The sequence below is a fragment of the Macrosteles quadrilineatus genome, unplaced genomic scaffold (genome assembly GCF_028750875.1).
Source record: "Macrosteles quadrilineatus isolate MER2022 unplaced genomic scaffold, UCM_ALF_1.0 Scaffold_3__2_contigs__length_128488019, whole genome shotgun sequence".
Classification (NCBI taxonomy): domain Eukaryota; kingdom Metazoa; phylum Arthropoda; class Insecta; order Hemiptera; family Cicadellidae; genus Macrosteles; species Macrosteles quadrilineatus.
The window spans coordinates 96,321,825-96,340,211 of NW_026542596.1; the positions used below are offsets into that span (position 1 = coordinate 96,321,825).

At 33.6% G+C, this 18,387-nt stretch overlaps 1 protein-coding gene across 1 annotated transcript in view; it reads left to right on the forward strand.

Annotated features, from left to right (window-relative positions):
• Positions 1 to 445: 445 nt before the first annotated feature.
• LOC128989784 (transcription factor Ken 2-like) overlaps positions 446 to 18,387 on the forward strand; it is a 49,811-nt gene continuing 31,869 nt past the window's right edge. Inside the window, exon 1 of the mRNA XM_054411829.1 lies at positions 446 to 593. The gene's annotated coding sequence lies outside the window, so the exon portion shown is untranslated. The remainder of the gene's footprint in view (positions 594 to 18,387) is intronic.

Consider the following 18,387-nt stretch of genomic DNA (forward strand, 5'->3'; position numbering starts at 1 on the left):
AAATCAAACCAAAGTTGAGAGTATATGTGTCTCACTGATTTTCTTGTTCACCACTGTACTGTACTATCAAGGTATCATAGTCTCTTGCCTTCTTGAAAAACTACACAAACAGTGATCATTAACTTTCCGACATACTGTACCCAACTAAAACCTAACAATTTACACACTCATTGACCCAAAAAGTCACAAAATCTGGTAATTTATCACTTCCAAGCCACGCCCGCTAACCCGTCTCAGGGCCGCTCCCGTGACAAAGGGAAGGGAAAAGTGTTTTATTCTTGTTTGCCAAAAGGTAAGCGCTGTTGCGCAGTCTCTAAACGTGTGCGACCTTGAAAAAAGACGTTGGTGTCGGTAGAGGGGGAAAGTTAGAGAAAGGGAGTGGGGGCCGCGGCGCGGCGTTGCGCGGGGAGAGGGGCCAAAGAAAGGGAAAGGAATAGAACGAGTTTGAGTTGTGTAACGCACGCGGACTAGCGCGAGTGTGACGTGCAATTGTGCGATGGACTCTCTGTGACTGTGTGTGCCGCGAAACCGACCGTCTGTGCTGTGTTTGTGACCATTATGGGATATTATTTTTTGGATACTCACACAATCTGGTAAGTTTCACACTTATTTCCGCGTTTGTTATTGTTTGTCTCCCGACTAATTGGAGAGAGCGTCGGTGTTTTTGTTCACTTTCGTTTTCACTGTTATGTCTGTCTTTATGTAGACGCGGTTATAAATAAATGTTTTTGTGAGCTTTGTTTGTAGCGTTGTGTGATTTTTTTATTGTTTGTAGCCTTTTTACATTTTCATCAATGCTTCCAGAATTATAAATTTTTTATTTATCTTTTTGTGTAAACAATGCGCGTCCATCTACAAAACACATGTTTGATCATTAGTATTTACGGCGTGACATGACACATACAATACAAGGTTCTAGATACAGAATAATTTCAATAAAATTAACAGTTATGCAATTTTACCAAGGTACTTCTATAGAAATTAATATTAAAATATATGCTCGCTATTACTACAATGTAAACGCGTTTACGTTGATATAAAATACACCAATACAATTTTAATTATTGTGCTTACAACCACATACAATTTTTTAAACGAGGCCATAATGTTTAATTATATAAACGAAACCCCATACATACCCTGTGCACAGCTGAAAGCTGAAAGGCGGAAGGACAGTTTCGTCACATCCACGTGCACCTTCCTATTAAAATATTACTATTTACTGTTAAATAATATTTGGTATAAAAGTACTAGTTTACTTTTTATTATTATTTTACCACTTAAATGGCATCAATCAATTAAAACTCATTGTTACGACGCAACGTAGCGATACAAAGGAATAGTAAATCTATCAATGAAAAGATAAAATTAAGATGTAAAAAATAAATGTATACAGTTTGGTGCTAATAGTAGGCCTACTTAAATAATTAACGTTTAACATTTGTATACATCAATATAACTTATTAGTTTTAGATCAATTCTACATCAAACCGAGGCTTGAAGGTCTACATCTAATCAAGTGAAAAATTCATATTTTCATTTTTCACGGAATTATTTAAATAAAAAAAAAATTAGTCGAGTTTTATCACAAAATTAAAGAGCAGACAGCCTTCTCTTTTTATGTGGTTTCTTTGAAGAATCGCACACAATCGAGTACAATTTAATTTACCATTATAATTTTTTTCACGGCTATGTCTAATCGATTCATAATTTCAAATTCTCTGTAATTTACACGGATTACGAAGAATAACAGAACAATCTTTATTATTAGTACCTACAACTGTGGGCACGGAATTTTTCTAATTGGATGATTTGCATGACATGTAGAGATACTAGTAGTATGCAAACCTATTTTGAAAATTAATTTACTTCTATAATGAAACATACGCCGACTGGCAATGGACTACAAGGTGTATACATTTAACTTTATTATATACATATACGGCATTGCGTTTTTTTTTATTGTAAAAGGCAAAGAAACCGAATACACTATATATATATATAGTAGAAGAAGGCAAATCAGTCCGGTACTTTGTGTTCCACATATCTTTATTTTAAACATACAGTACTGACACATTTCATTGATAAATAAGTCAAATTTATAGCGTTATAATTTCGAGTGCAGAAAAGTGATTCCATCACAATTAACACAGACGAGTAACACAGTATTGAGATGTCGTACTCGTATAGTAATAATAAATATAATGTATTCACTCGCATGTGTAGCCTCTGTTTCCTAATTATCTATATGAAAACACATACATTTTATAGCTTTACTAATTTGAATTCTTATAGGCTAGCCGATAGAATAAAAGACTAACACGAATTCATAAAAAAAGACTTACTGAATGTTCGTTAATAACTAGAGCTCACCCCGTGATCGAAAACTCGACCAAAAATATGTATTGTGCAAACTTCTGTATTTTTACCCCACGCTGTAAATAAAACGTGTGATTGGAATTTATTCCATTTGTTTGGATTTCGTGTTTATATTTTTTTGTTATTTCTTCACCAACATGGCAACCCATAAGACCCATGTTTTTTTTAATTTAAAATTTATTTTTTGTGTTTATTTTTTAGCCTATTTTAATTTATAAAGGGATTCTGCACATCTACAGGCAAATATCTTTCTAACAGCATACGTAGATTTTCCCTGAGATGCACAGGAGCTGAGAAAAAAAGGTTTTCAATTTTCAATAAACATGCTTGTCTATTAATATATAGAATTAGCCCCATGTTAAATCTCTATAAGAAAAGTTGAATTTCCATTTTTGACCCAATTAACATAAAAATACAAATAAAACGTGCACATATAGGACCGATAACCTTTCTTATGGTACAACCCGCGTGTAATTCGGTCCAGTAGTATGGTCAGGCTAGCTGTCATAAGTTTTGCAAAAGTTTTTTTAATATATAAGATCTATTTAACCTTAGTTTATGATGCACAAATCTGTACTGTTTGAATTTTAACATTCTGCTTTTTGTTGCCGAAAATTAAATTATTTGTTGAAAAAGTGAACATTTAACACACTCTACCTACATTTTTTTTATTTGTACTGTATATCATTGGTTTTTTATAGTTTCATGTAATATAGTAATGAATATATTTAAAATCAGAGATGAACCGTTTACAAATTATTTTAAACTTTAAATGTCGGTTCGGTATAGTAGGCTACCTAGTACCACAGACAAGGGAAACAAAGAAACTTTTGTTTCCTTAGTCAATGCTAGTACATAATAATAGGACACTGTATGCTTTGCTGCATGGTTTATCTTAGCAACTAGAGCTAACAAACTATTTTGTGACTTAAAAAAAGTAGGACTAAGTAGCTTTGCAATATTTTCCATCTCTGCATTTAATAGCGAGTAGCAGAAAAATCAATCGAATTGCTATTTTCACAACACCTTCTGTTTTGGAAATTAAGATTAAGACCAAGGCAACAGTTTCTCTGTTACTGCATGGCAAAATTGATGCTTTCTTCGGTTCTTTAAATTACTTATGTAGAACTGTAGCAATCTAAATAATAGTTCTAGAAGAAAACTCCCCTAGTCTACAACGGCTACAAAACTAGTTCTATTTCGACACACCCACCCTTCCTGTTGTGTGAAAAGAACACAGCTCTAGACTAGTAACGAATAAGGACTAAACGGACAATGGAAAAATGTTCCTACCAAATAATGTGAAAATGTTGCGACAAATTGTCAAAAATTGTGTAAAGTTTATACTTTTGAGCGAGAATTAAAGGTTGGTGTAAATTTACAGACCCGAAGATGGTTAACCGTTACAGGTTGGTTGGAATATATGAAATCGTTAAGACAAACGCACTTTTTGGTCTGAATTTATAAAAAACCCAATTTATAAAAACCGATGTTAAAAAGGGATCTGTAACATAATCTCAAAACGCAATTAGGGTCATATCTAATATACTAATTTGAGTTTACTCGATTTCGAGCAGCTACGTACATAAGATTACGCTTCGTTGTAGCTAATTTCTCTCCAGGATTCAGACAGTCACCTTAACAAAAACTTAAGAAATGTTGATGGCATAGATAAACACAAAAGGTTAAATTTAATCAAGTGTCGCTTCCAAGTTATGTTTACATGCAAACTGCTGTCTTCCCGCATTTTCTGTACAACCCCTCGGTGATTTAATAACTTATGTTTAGTCGATTTCAAGCTGTGTTCACCAGCTTAACGTCCTTACACCACCGCTAAGTTGTCCATTCAAGAGTTTCGTAATCAAGTTGTTCGTGCACTGTGTCGCGTTATCACGGAAGGTCAACCTTATCAGTTATCAGAGACCTCGCGGGGGGCGGAAGACGCGCGAGGCTGAGAAATGATAAACAATGGGCCTAATTCCTTGGCCTCGGCCTCCAGACTATCTCTGACGTCACTGGCGGATTGGCCTCAAGGCCTCTAGGAGGCCGAGATGTGGAGGTCCGCGCCACGCAATGCTAGAGACGTCCAATGAGGAGAAAGATCGCGCGGGAACTTAGTCCGGGGCGCATAACTTCAAGGAACCAAACTTTTTGTTACGATGAAGTTTTTAAGCTAGTTAGTAGACTTGAAACGTTTACACCTACACGAAAAGGTGTTACAATAAAAATATTCTAAAGTGGATTTTAAAATTATACCTCTAACAATATACACAATGTTTTTTTCTCTAACCGTGCTCCTCAAAGTTGAGAGGACACAGAAAGGAATAATTTACTAACTCTAATCTACTACCTATATAACTATGTTACTAAATACGGCAACTTCTTGATCAGCATCGTACGTGTTATTAAATTGCCTGAATGTACAAAAAATACGTAAAAAAACTTAACATTTTATAATACCTGAAACAGTATAAGTGTAAATTATTTGTTATTTGATGATTTTTTTGTACTTTCAGGTAAGTCATACAATATAGTAATATTACTATATCTTGCTACTATATCAGTTGCATCTACCATATTTTTGTTAACATTGTTTCGATTATAAATGTATATCTAGGTAGCTCGGTGGTTATATTGGTCACCTAAATAATCAAAAGCCCACCGGTTCGATTTCGAAACTGGACCCAGCTGTTCCTGATCTTTGGGATTTTTTCTACAATCATTTTTCACTCATATTAGGGCTAAGATGCGCACCTAGGAGGTGCCCAAAGTCTCAATTTGTAATGGTAAAAAAATAATAATAACAATAATAATGGTTGCTTGGTCTATCGTAAGGCAGGATCGATACTGGACCTATATGAGATTAATCGTTGCGCATTTACTTCGCTTCTACTTAAAATAAACAATGCTATCTAAAAAAACGTCGACGTTTGATAGTAACAAGACCAGGGTTTAGACAGTTTACATACAAAAGTAAACAAATTCCAATGGCTTAAACACGCACAAAAACATAAATCCGTGTCACACACTGTAGTCACATAAATTACAGATACGGACTGAAACACTTTTCAATTCTTCTTTGATATAGAGACTGTAATTCAAACCGTTGTAATATACTACTTAAACACTAAAAACTGCTCTAAATGATAGAAAACTAAATGAAACAGCATAATCTGACCAAAAATATCCGGGTTAACGTGGGAAAGGAAGTTAGTGATTGTGTAAAATAACAGCAGATGCAAAGAACGTAGTTTTCATGGGAGGTACTATACGCATTCCGCCAACCAGCCACCACCAAAACCAACTCCACTTCTACATATTCAAAATATCACCACGGCTTAAATGAGCAAGAGCTAGACCATACAGAATGATTTTCAATTTATTCTGAAGGTTGTAAAGAATATACAAAGGAGGTTGAATTCCCAATCAGTTATTTGAAGTAAAGAGTGTTTAAAATAGGATCATAATTGGAAATGTATACATTTACGTAATATCAAGTAGCTATTGATATGGAATGTCTTGTTAGATCAATTTACCAATGTATGTTATACGTTTTCAAAATCTTACTATAATAACGAACGTTACTCGGTTTGTGACTATAATATGTATGACTCAAATATACAATTTAGAACAATGACCCGAGTTATAATTCTGTATACACGTGATTTTCGAACGAAAGTTTTTGAATATAATTGAATAATAAATTATGTCATGTTGGAGGGAATGCAATCGTTAAATTTAGTAACCGTAACTGTAACTTTTTACTGTAGATAACACTTCAGTATCCAAAAGTCAATACCATCATATTATGTAGCATAACACATTATAAGGTACTTTAGAACGACATTATTCGCCATGCAGGCTTAGAGTAAAAAATTACAAAAATATTAATACTATTTATTATTAGCAGAATTCCAATGTAAAAACAAAAATAAATTTTAAAATGTTAAACATTAAATAAAGCATTTGTTTGATTTTTAAATTTAAAGTACCTATTAGCATAGGAGTGTACATTAAAGTCTACTCTATGGTATTAGTGTTTAGAGATGTGTTTGAAGAATCACTTAGTTTTGATATTTTGTATTAATTTAGGCCTTCTTGATTACATTTAATATAAATCATACAGATAAAATCATGGAATTGAGGAGGGTTTGTATGCCCGATTATCAGCTGTTGATGGTTTCACCTCATTTAAAAATTTCAAAAACTTTCTTACCAGCCAATCAAGCACCACATCGCGAAAGTAATAGTAGTACCGGGGGACCGAGCCATGGCTCGGTATAGTTTATGTCGATTGTAAAAGCATAAAGGAAACTCACTTTTATTTACAACTAATTTTACCTTTTATTAGTATGTTTCAGTGAAATTTCAATTTATATTATGATGGCAATTTTAACCTGGCAATCCACGACACATTAATTAATTTTATACAGTCGTTGGTAAACATCACTCGCCTACACTTGCATAAACATTGTTTTGACACTTTTGTTTAAATTAAACAGCTGATTGTAAATTTTAAATGCTTAATGTAAATTCTAATAATTCTTGTTTGGATTCAAATTAACATAAAATAATTGGGTAATATTATTAAACACTTATTTCATTGTTAAACCAAAGTTTGCTACAAGTTGCCTGAGCTTTGGAGATTAAGTTTTGGGAGGAGAGACCCAAGTAAAACACAGTAATCAGTATTTGATCGGAATTACTTTCCCCTATATCGAGTAATCTTCAGTGTAATCTTTGCTTAATATTAACAAATTATTATTTTCCCTTTGCACTGTATGTTTTCATTTGCCAGTATACTGTGGATGACTTTTAAAAACACAAGTCTTTTGTTTACTTTTACTTGGTTATTATGTTCAACCAGCATAGTTACTTAGCAACCAATAAGGCCAATGTTAAAGTTTTAAATGAGTTGTGTAGCGAAATACAAATTATCCTGAGGTTGTGGCTGTCGTCAATCAGGTTTTTAGACCATAAATAAATTATTTACAAGATTTAACGGAAAACGTTGAACTCGTTTTCGAGATCTTTGTGTAAGCAAGCATACATAAAAACAAAAACATTGCTCATATAGGAGTATAGGATATTGGATAGTACTTCAATTAATCGTGTTCAACGCTGGACGTTGTCTACAACGTTGTCTACAGTATTAAATCATACCCTGTTGTTTTTGAAGATAGTAGATTTATTTATAAGAAGATGAGCATATGACAATTTTACTAACAAATATGTTCATACATATTTATTTTTAGTGTTTATCGGTGTTTATTACCCCCAGTCATCTTATTATACTTTAACATAATGTATTGTGCCAAATAGCTCCGTGATTTACCACAGATTTAATAAATCTTTCATTTTCATAACCTTTTCGACGGATATAAAAAATTATCCATTTAAACGGTTTTTTGTTTCACGTTTTTAAAATTCTAAGAATTATAAAGTTTGACTCCATGTCAAGTTTACTCCCTTCGCCCGAGAACTATGCATCTACTTCTACATGATGAATTTAATCAGTACGACTACCAGTTTTTTACAGTTGGTCCGGAGGTTATGAAATTGAGCAAACCCAGACTGTGCCAACATGGCGACCGTTGGTAGGTGACAAAAGCCTTTGTATGGGGTGCCACTGCCACCATCAGTTGGGGTTAGGAGGGAGGATGGGAGGAAGAAGAACAAACAAAACTCTCGTCTCGCGACCATTCTCCATTCCCATTTTAGGCCACTATTCTACGCCAGGGTATACGGCATGGCGGGGATGGCCTACATTATCAATCATCAATTTAGATTTACACCAATAGCAATGCACACTTGGGTGCGTACTTTTAACTGAATATAAATGCAAAGTGAGTGTAAAATGGTGCAGGGTAATCTGTGTAGCCTGGTTACGGACTAAAACAGCTGTTTCATTAGTCAGGACCATATTATTAAAAGCCCACTGACCAACAGCTGGAACCAGTTTTGAACCTTCAAAAAGCTGTTGAATTTTCTCATACTCCACAGTAGAGTGAGGAGGTACCTAATAAAACACATGAGAATTAATAACTCATAAATCAAGATAGAGACGGAGTTAAGTGACTAAATCATAGCAATGCGTAAAGGAATTAATTAATGAAGAAAATCGAAAGTTTATTTTAGGTATATAACAAAGAAATAAATCAATATTAAAAAGTAAGAAACTAAATATCACACCCGAACAAAGAACAAGTAACAAGGAAGCTTGAAACTAGATTTCAGTACCATAAACATAGAAATTAATCATTAAACAGTTATGGACTGACATTAGAAAGACCACAAACACGTAAACCGTCAACGAAGAAGGTAGTAAAGATATAACAACGCTAAACCTAAGGATAAGTAAATAAAGAAACTAGAAAGAGAATATGGGCCATAAGCAGAGAATCGATCAAGTCAGAGACCAAACATCATAACTCTAGACAAAGGAGTGAGGTAATAAAGGAGCACGAGATTAGAATATGAGGCCACAAACGGATAAACGAGTTGGTAAAAAGGTTTAGACTTTATATAAATAAGAACCATAAAAATATGGATGGGGCAACGAAGAAGCTGGATACGAAATATCACAAAGAAAACGTAGGTACAGTATCAGTAAATCTTAGACCAAGTTACCAAATCAGTGTCATTAACGAAGAAATTGATGAATACTGAAGCTACAAACAAAATACCGTAACAATAAACAAAGGAATGAGTTTAGGAAAGAAGCTTGAGACTGAATGTTATTGCCATAAGAGCAATGAGTCAATAAAAAAGGCATACTCCAAATAAGACCAGAAACAGAGGGGTGAGGCAATGATAATCAAAAGAATCAATTGTAAAAAACTAAAATGAGGACAGCCATAACAAACGTATGAGTAAATAGAAGATTGCAATATCACTACCAAAATTCGATAAGTTACTCAAGAATCCAGGATGATCAAAGTCAGAGAAATGATTCAATCAAGAGCGTCAGAGGCCGGGCCGGAGAAGGAAGACTAGATGAGGTAACTGTGGAAGCTTTCCTTGTCGGAGGACCTTGAATGTGGAGTTGCGTGAGTGTAGAGTTGTGCAACTCCCCCCCCCCTCACAGTTGGCGAGGTCACCCCCTCTCTCCCCTTCTTTCTCTCGCACGCTCGGGTCGGCAGCTGCTGTAGCTGGGCTGGAGAACGAGAAAGTAGACCATATCTCAGTAGTTCACACTCCAACTTCATCACGGTCACGTCTGGCTGCATTTATCTTGCGGTGTCTCGACTGTAATCACCAACCACTTGACGGATTTGCAGCGAGGACATTTTCACTTGTGTGATTAATTGAATTCGAAGAATACTTGAACAAGTGAACATCGTTGAAATTCAAATATGGAATTGTGCCATCTGTTTCATCTTCATACCAAAGGGAATCATTCATCCACCTTGTTTTAAGATCGCACACCGCGAATTCAGAATCAAATAAATTAAAACGAGTAGTTAGAAATGTTTTTGGTGTTTTTGTGGATCCAACTACATGATCTCTACCTATACAATACCAGCATATTATTAGTTCAGTTAGAATGTATCCTACGCTATCAAGAATGTATTTCCTTTGATTACTTTTTTCAAGCTGATAAATGACAGCACGTCATTATTTTAATGTGTTTTCACTTAGAAACGTTCAAGAGTACGTTTGTTTAGCAACAAGAGGGTTGCAGCAGACATTTTTGTATTAGTTATATATATTTTTTGTTAATATTGGCTTTACTCTTGGCGATGAATCCCAAAATTGGCGCCCAGCGTGTGGCATTATTGAGTTATGTTTTGTCTTCATGGCTTTATCGATTGTGTTCCCAAATCACAGACCAATTACAAAAACTGCCACATCGTTTCACCAAATGTTACATTCTTTGCTGAAGATGAATTCACAGCAGTATGAATATAGTTTGTAATAATAGGAAAAACTAGAAAAATAAGATAAAATTACTACTGTACTACATATAATGATCCTCTTTTCAAAATTTATCTACACAGCCTTCTCTTGAAACATTCTTTGCTAATCTAAAGTAAACATTGAATGAAAAAAAATCTTTTGGTACAGTCAACAACAAAACTTGATAGTAAGAGATTCATCTTCTGTAAAAAAAGTAAAAACAATTTTTTTTCTCTTACTTAACGTTATTAGCTTAATCCTCAGCAAAAGATATGACACTATATTTTAAGAATCCTTTCAAAGACCCTTTGTATGCATTAGTTTATTTCTTTCATCGATGAATTTAAATAGAAAAATTAAACATAATCCAATACTATGTCAAAGTAAAGCTAAATTACTTGATCGGGACACTAACTACTTATACATTAGTTTTCCCACAAATTATAAAGTATACTTCCCGGTTTCCAAACAAATAGCTGTGTTTACTAATAAAATCTTGCGATAAAGGAAGAAAGTAACAATAACCCCTCTAATTCCAAAATTTAAGAATTTTACACCAGGAAATCGCACTCAAGACCGATGAACTCGCTGGAAGATAAAAATAACAAGGTGAACGAACGGTTACCACGGATCTGGTGTAAACTGGAGAGAGGCGTGGGGATTGTTAGAACGGCGAGGAAAGATGAAATGTGACCCGAGACAAAACGGAACATAGGTGAAGACGAGGAAGGTGGAGAAAGAGAGGGAAAAGAGAGAGGAATTGTGAAATAGCGACGCTCGCTGTAGGCAGCTGGAAGATGGAGATTCTCAGTTAGTCACGTGTTGTAGTAGTGATAGTTGTAAGATTAAATAGGCCCCAATTCTAGGTCTTACCACGAGACTTAGAATAATAGTTTATTCCCTGGATGGGAAATTGGCTAAAACTTTCATTATCATGAGATGGGGCGCCACCTATGTGAGTATTTTCACCAATATATGAGTGAATATGTTCTAATGATGAGTGTAGAATGGTGTGTAGTGCCTTTTTTTAGCTTTATTAGTGGCTAATACCAGCCACTTTATTAGTCAGGGCCATTTATTAAACACCCAATGATCAAGGACAGCTGGGTCCAGTTTCTAACTTTCAAAAAGCTAAACCCTTTCAGGGTGTCAACAGAAAATATTTAATTAATTTCCATGACTATCCACGGCCATTTACCATTGATTTCCATGACTCAAGAACTAAGACAACTCAAAACATTGTAACAACAAAACATATTTGTAGGCCTACTGTATTGCAATTTGAGTTTTAATAATAAAGTTGTAACATTTTCATATACACCTCCGTTGCAACGATATCCTTCAATAATATTACATTAAATTATAAGATAAAGTAAGGATTGATTTTATTGAACTAATACAACTGTAATAAATTGAATTGTAGTACATTTGTGAAAAATCCTGAAAAATGCTACAATAGTCGGGGTTACGGCCCGCTAGAGCATTGAAAAGTCCCCCTCAAATCCATCCATCATCGGGAATGTCCATGACTTTCATGACTTTTTGCCTATTTACATGACTTTCAATGGCTAACTTTTTTCCATGCCTTTCCATGACTATCCCTGTCTTTCCAGAGTGTGGACACCCTGCCTTTTCTCAGGATCAAACCGGCGTCCCTTTGGTTACCATGCGAGCACTATTGCCACTGAGCTTCCCAGCTGTATAAATTCCAATAACTGCCAACGTATATACAATGTATAGATTCCGGATCTCGAAATCCCTTAAGGGCTCTTTCACGACTTATCGCAGAGTGACCACGTTTTAGCAACAATTACAAAATAACATTTTATTATTTTTTTTATATATAACATTCTACGATTTTACTTTGCCAACTAATTATCTCTCTTCGAGTCACAACTGAACAAAACAAAATTGTAATTTTAATTGAATTGTAACATGACATCCGATATGGTCTGTGTGTAGATTACGTGAATTCTTACACGTACACTGGCGTTACAAATATCAACAAAACGTTGTTTTAGTTTAAAAACTAAATAATGATTAATGAAGATTATTAACACAGAGATGGAAAGTTATTTTCGTTTACTGAGTTTTAGAGATGCGGTGACCTCTACAACGCAACCCAGTTATGAAACATATCCATCTCAAATTTGTATGGATTTTTAGTATGTTAGGATCTTTTCGTCGTCACATTAAAGCAACTAAAAACCAAATGTACCGTAATGAGCTATTCATGTTCAAAGCATGTTTTTAAAATTCAATAAAATTACCCTGCGATAGAAACATTTTCTCTTAGATAAAAAATTGCAACCATTTAAACAACTACATTTTCTCTATTATTTTATTCAAACTGTTAAACAGCTGAATGAAATTAATTAATAAGATTAAACTATGCCATCAGCAAATTAATCTATGTGGATTAAGTACATTTATCATAGAAAAAATGTAAGGTAAAAATGAACAGCGATGTAACGGCTGTTTTTCGCAGTAGCTTTAAAAGTCATTAAAATAAATAAAGTAAAAATGCCTTTATTAGGCCCTGATTCCATTTTTATTAAATAGCTCGCATAGTTAATATTGTCTTGTTTTGATTAATAAAAACATTTAAATTCATTAAATATTTGTGTTACGTGTTACGTGTTTATTTAATTGAACATTGACGAAACCATATGGTGAATAAAAACTTCACTAGTACTCAGCTGAAGATGACAATGTGTCGAAACATGTACTGAAACATGAAATGAAATTCAATGAGCTATTGACGTAAGTAATCTAGTCTTACAATAATAAAAACATATTTGGTTTCTAATCAAACTTCCTATAACTATCTAAAACCATTCAGCATTTTATCATTGCAGTGTGTCGTTTTCCAAAATAATGTTTGGAATCTTAAATAGCTTATAACAAGATGTTTTTAAACATAGTTGAAGAGTCTTTAATTTGTTGAAATAGGTTTAAAAGAACATTCAAAATAGATAGCGGTTGGATTTGATACAAACATTTTAAGCTATATATTCTATTTAGATATGAAATCTTTTTGCAAAGTTTTCTCCCGTATAAATGCAATCCATAGGATACTATAATATGAGTAACGTTTGCACCCAATGATTTCAAAACGGCTCCTATGATTTCCTCCAAATTGTTAGAAATATCTTAGTTTTAGGCTAAAAACAATATCCATGCTAGGCTCTGTTCTGGGAAATCTTTTTTTTTTTTTTTACTTGAAATGAAATTTTAATATTTATAACATTAGTCATAAGGACTGTAAAGTAGCTATGGCAGTTTTACGCAAATGTAAATAAATGAATTGCAACATAAGCTTGGAAAAAATCATCTACAGTACAGAGTACAGTAGCAAATTACTAACACTACAAAAGAAAAGGACATCCCTATGAATGCTAATGAGCAATGATTATAAAATACACTTGGGGTTTATTACTATTACCAAGCAATAGGGTAATAACGACTGTTCAAAAACATTAAGTCTTTTACATGTTAAACTAATAAATTATATGTTTTTACAGGTCAAAGAGTTCAAAATTAATATTTATTTCGAAACATTTGTTTTATTTAGACGTATTCTAATAATGTGGTTGAGTATAAAAAATAATCTTTTGTCAGTAATTTAAATCATATAACGCATAGGCCTTAGACTTTTAGAGCAAGGCTATGCAAATTTTTGTCTTGCCCACTGACATTTTTGTCTTGCCCTTAAATTTATTCTTTGAACCTATACTATCTAGCCTAAAACCATATCTTGGCATATTCAGAGTGGAGTGTTTATGTTTATGTGCAGTTTTAACTCTTTTTCTTGTTTGCCTTTTACACAACATTTTAATACATTTCTAAAAGTAGATTTATAAGTGGAATTCGTTGGTTTCCATTATATTTTCTCTAGCCTAGCACAAAATTGTCTTTATTTACAATGTGTTTTCAATCACTTGAGACAACAAGGTTGTTACCAAAATGCTCTATAGCCTTTACAGTAACAATACTTGAGCATTATAAAATGTTAATAAGTATGTCATTTTTATTTTACTCCATATCTCAGACTGTATTTTATACTATCATGGGCATCGTACATTTGTAGTTCTATATTTTAATTTTTAACCTCTATAACAAATAAAACCCCTCAAGCAATGCTCGGTCCTCTGGTACAGTACTATATTTAATTTGAACAACCGGTTCCCTGAAATTTGCCCTTAATAAAACAACAACTTAATCATAACCACTGATGATGGGAGTAAAAACTAAGCAGACCCGTGTCTCGTACCATACGTCCATACGTACAGTAGTACGGAGCCAACGGAGCGCGCCTTCATTTTGCGATACGCAATTTAGCTACTCCTCTGAGTTGAGTATCTATACACGCACGGCCACCCAGTATTATTGTTTCGTTAGGAAGTTGCCTCAGTTGCCCAAACAAACTGCAGTACGATAGTTATCTATATATTAATAGGCAAGCATGTTTATTTAAAACCTTTTTTCTCAGTCCGTGAGCATCGCAGGGAAAATCTACGCATACTTTTAGAACGATATTTTCCTGTAGATGAGGAGAATCCATCGATAAACTAAAATAGAGTAAAAAATAAGCACAAAAAATGAATTAGAAATTAAAAAAAATAACATGGGCCTTATGGGTTGTCATGCTGGGGACGGAATAACAACGAAATATGAACAGAAATCAAAACAAATGGTAGAAATTAAAAACACATATTTTATTTACAGTGTGGGGTGAAAAGAGAAGACTGTACATTAGGCCTAGGCCTACATATTTTTGGTCGAGTTCTCGACCACTGAATGACCTCATATATTAATGGGCAAGCATCTTTCTTTAAAACCTTTTTTTCTCAGCTCGTGTGCATCGCAGGGAAAATCTACCCATACTGTTTATAAACAAGGAAACTACAGCAGTTTATTTATTCTCCATATGAATAACATGGAAATTTTTATGCAGGTAACCTTAAGACATACAACAATGCTTAGATATACTTAATTATTTGTTTTTAAAGCTCTACAAAATGGTTTAGAAAGAAGTAGAAAAATGTTATATTTTTAGGGGGAAATGGGAAAAATGAATTTTTACCTCATATGTCCCCCCTTCCATAGTCCGATCATTCTAGTTCGCAAACTCGTTTGAATAAATGTAGGTAGGCTAATGTTTACACGTTTATACCAAATTTCATCAAGATAAAATGATTTTGGCTCGAGTTATCATGCTAGACACACACACACATATTATATATACATATTAAGTTATATGCAAATCTGAACGGAGGGTGTTTTTGGTCTCTGGGGACCTCAAAATGGAAAAGTTAATCGGTACCAGGTCCAGGTCTTATCATGAGACCTATGGTATTAGCTTATATTCCCTATGGGATATGTCGATAATTCCAGAGTTAAAAACGATAAACCATTCCCCTGTAGAATGTCATATTGGCTATATAATATAAATTTATGGCCGCTCATTACAGAATAATTTTAAGAAAATTTTAAATGTAAGAAATCAGTGAAACAGACTTTTTACAAATAAAAAAAAAACTACTCAGCATTTTTTGAGGATGGTAAAATTATCCATAATTAGACATTCCATCCCCATATTAAATTTGTAGCCAAATTTTTGATCAAAATCGTCGTAGTTGATGTGAATCACCAACAGATTGTGCTGATCTAAATTACTAATTTCTATGTAATACACAAACTTTTTTACTAAGTCAGTTTGATGGAATTACTTATTGTGAGCTATAGCAACTGTTATGACCCACCAACTTGAAAGCAACAAAATTTAGGTAGAAAATAGACTTTTAAAAACTAGCCCACAACTACATTCTTTTTTAATAACAAAATTGTATCTACTTCAGTATCCCATAGTCAATGGTATAACAACACTGTGAATAATCAAACAATAGAATCCACACCTAGGGTTAAACGGATCCATCCTATATTAGCTATCCAGTAATAAGAAATCACTAACGAACCCGTGTAGCTCAACGCGCCGCAAAATAACATATGAATTTAGGAAACAATTTCATCGTGTTATATATAGACTCTTTTAGTAAAAAATAAGATTTAAAGTAATGATGCCTTAAAAAGGAAAGCAGTCCAACAATTTTGTAGCTGTAGCCTATTTGTTTTATATTTAGTTAATTAATAGGTTATCAGGTATTTTATAGTTGTTTTTTTTTTTTTTAGATTTTAAAGCACATTTAATGATAAATTTTAATAAAACCAATATGTAGCATATTTGAAGAAGATAAAAATGCTGCTTGAAAACCCCCATTTTAAAAATAAATACATACATAAAGACATATTTATTCCCAATTTAAATAACATTATATTTAACAAATGCTTATGTTTGCTGCTACGGGGAAAGTAAAAAGGGTTTTTGACAAATTGTCAATAGTATAGGATGAAATAAATAAATTTGGCAAAATTTATTAACATATATATATATCCATAAATAAGTAAACTAGGCCTACAACAGTTTTCATCTTCTCCATAAGAATAACATGGGAATTTTAAATCACACTTTTTTTATTTTCTCCGTAATTGTTAGGCATACAACAGCGCTTCAATATAGGTACTAAGTTAATTTTTTTTCAACTCTGCAAAATGGTTTAGGATTGCAAAATTTTGTGTTTTTAGGGTTAAAATGGAGAAAACCCATTTTTACCCCATAAGAACCCCCATTAACCCCCGTTCCCATAGTCCGACCATGCTGATTGGCGAACTCATTCCTATACAGCCAATGGCAACAAAGGAGCCTACAGTTTTTATAGTGGAATCCGAGCCACATTTTGGCCTTGTAATTTACGAATTGGTCTAATTATCAGTATAATACTGCTGCGGATAGTCATAGTACTCACTAGTGAGGACGTTAATCTACATCAGGGAGTATCGCATCCACAGATCATGCCAATAAATATCCACGGCCCTATAGAAATCGCAAAGACTTAAATCTAGGCCACTAGGACAAACCCCATAGCTCTAAACTTTCTTTGAAAATCGTAAATAGACTTCATATTAAGCGAGTCTTTATTATAACAGGTCCTACATTCATTGACAAATGAACAAACTGATTTTGATTCATTGCGATGATTTTGTTTGTTTGATTTTGTTTGGCTGTTTCTTCATTTCAATGCTTATTTTGAAAAAATTTGTTTGTTTAGTTGTTCGCTACTATTTGCACTTTAAGTAAATTACTTTCAAAATATTCAAAATGTGGAATACAAGACAGTAATTTGACAAAATAATACAACCAGACCGAAAGGAAATCATTTAAACACAGTGATTGTTAAAACCAGACCAAAAGGAAAATCATTATGTCCACGACATCCTCCTCCTATTAAACTGCTATCTGAGATGCACAATATTTAAGGTTTCAAAATTAGGTAATAAATGTTTAGTGAGCCTTTCTGAACACATTCTGAAACAATTAATCCTGCATCTTCAAGTCAGATACCCACATTATTTGCTATCACTATTTCCCCTACGCTCAACTAATCCTCATGACCTGTGGAACAAATACAAAGATAAAATAAAAAGACATTGTACATGAAATTAGTTTCAGTTCAAGAAATCTTGAAACAAATAAGGAGATTTATAACCATCAGGCTTTGTTCTTGATTGAAGCATTGTGTTACCTCTTGTGCCACAGTTAGGTTTAGAATACTAGTGCCAGATCATAGAAAGAATGGTACCAAGTATATGATCAACATGGGTTAGTCTAAGCAGTCTAAACCAATGATCCCTTGGTTAAACAGGAAACAGTAATCTATGATACATTAATTACGGTAATACAATAAATTCATGATGGGAGTATTATTGGCTTAAGGCTTAAGTTTTAACAAAACCAAAACCCTGAGACAAACTACACTATGATTCACAAACGCCCAATCCAAACTCTTGATCAAATCTTAAAAGATCTGCACGTACTGATTTGAGAATTGTTGGTGGCGCAATGGTTTTAATCCTAAATTTCAGCCAAACGGCTTCGCTCGCAGTCATTCCACAATTAACTGCTGGTAATGGAATGAACGCTTACATCAAATCATAAAATCTGTGGTGCTTTGTATAGTAAGTGGCAGAAAACATTAGGGTTGCATCGTT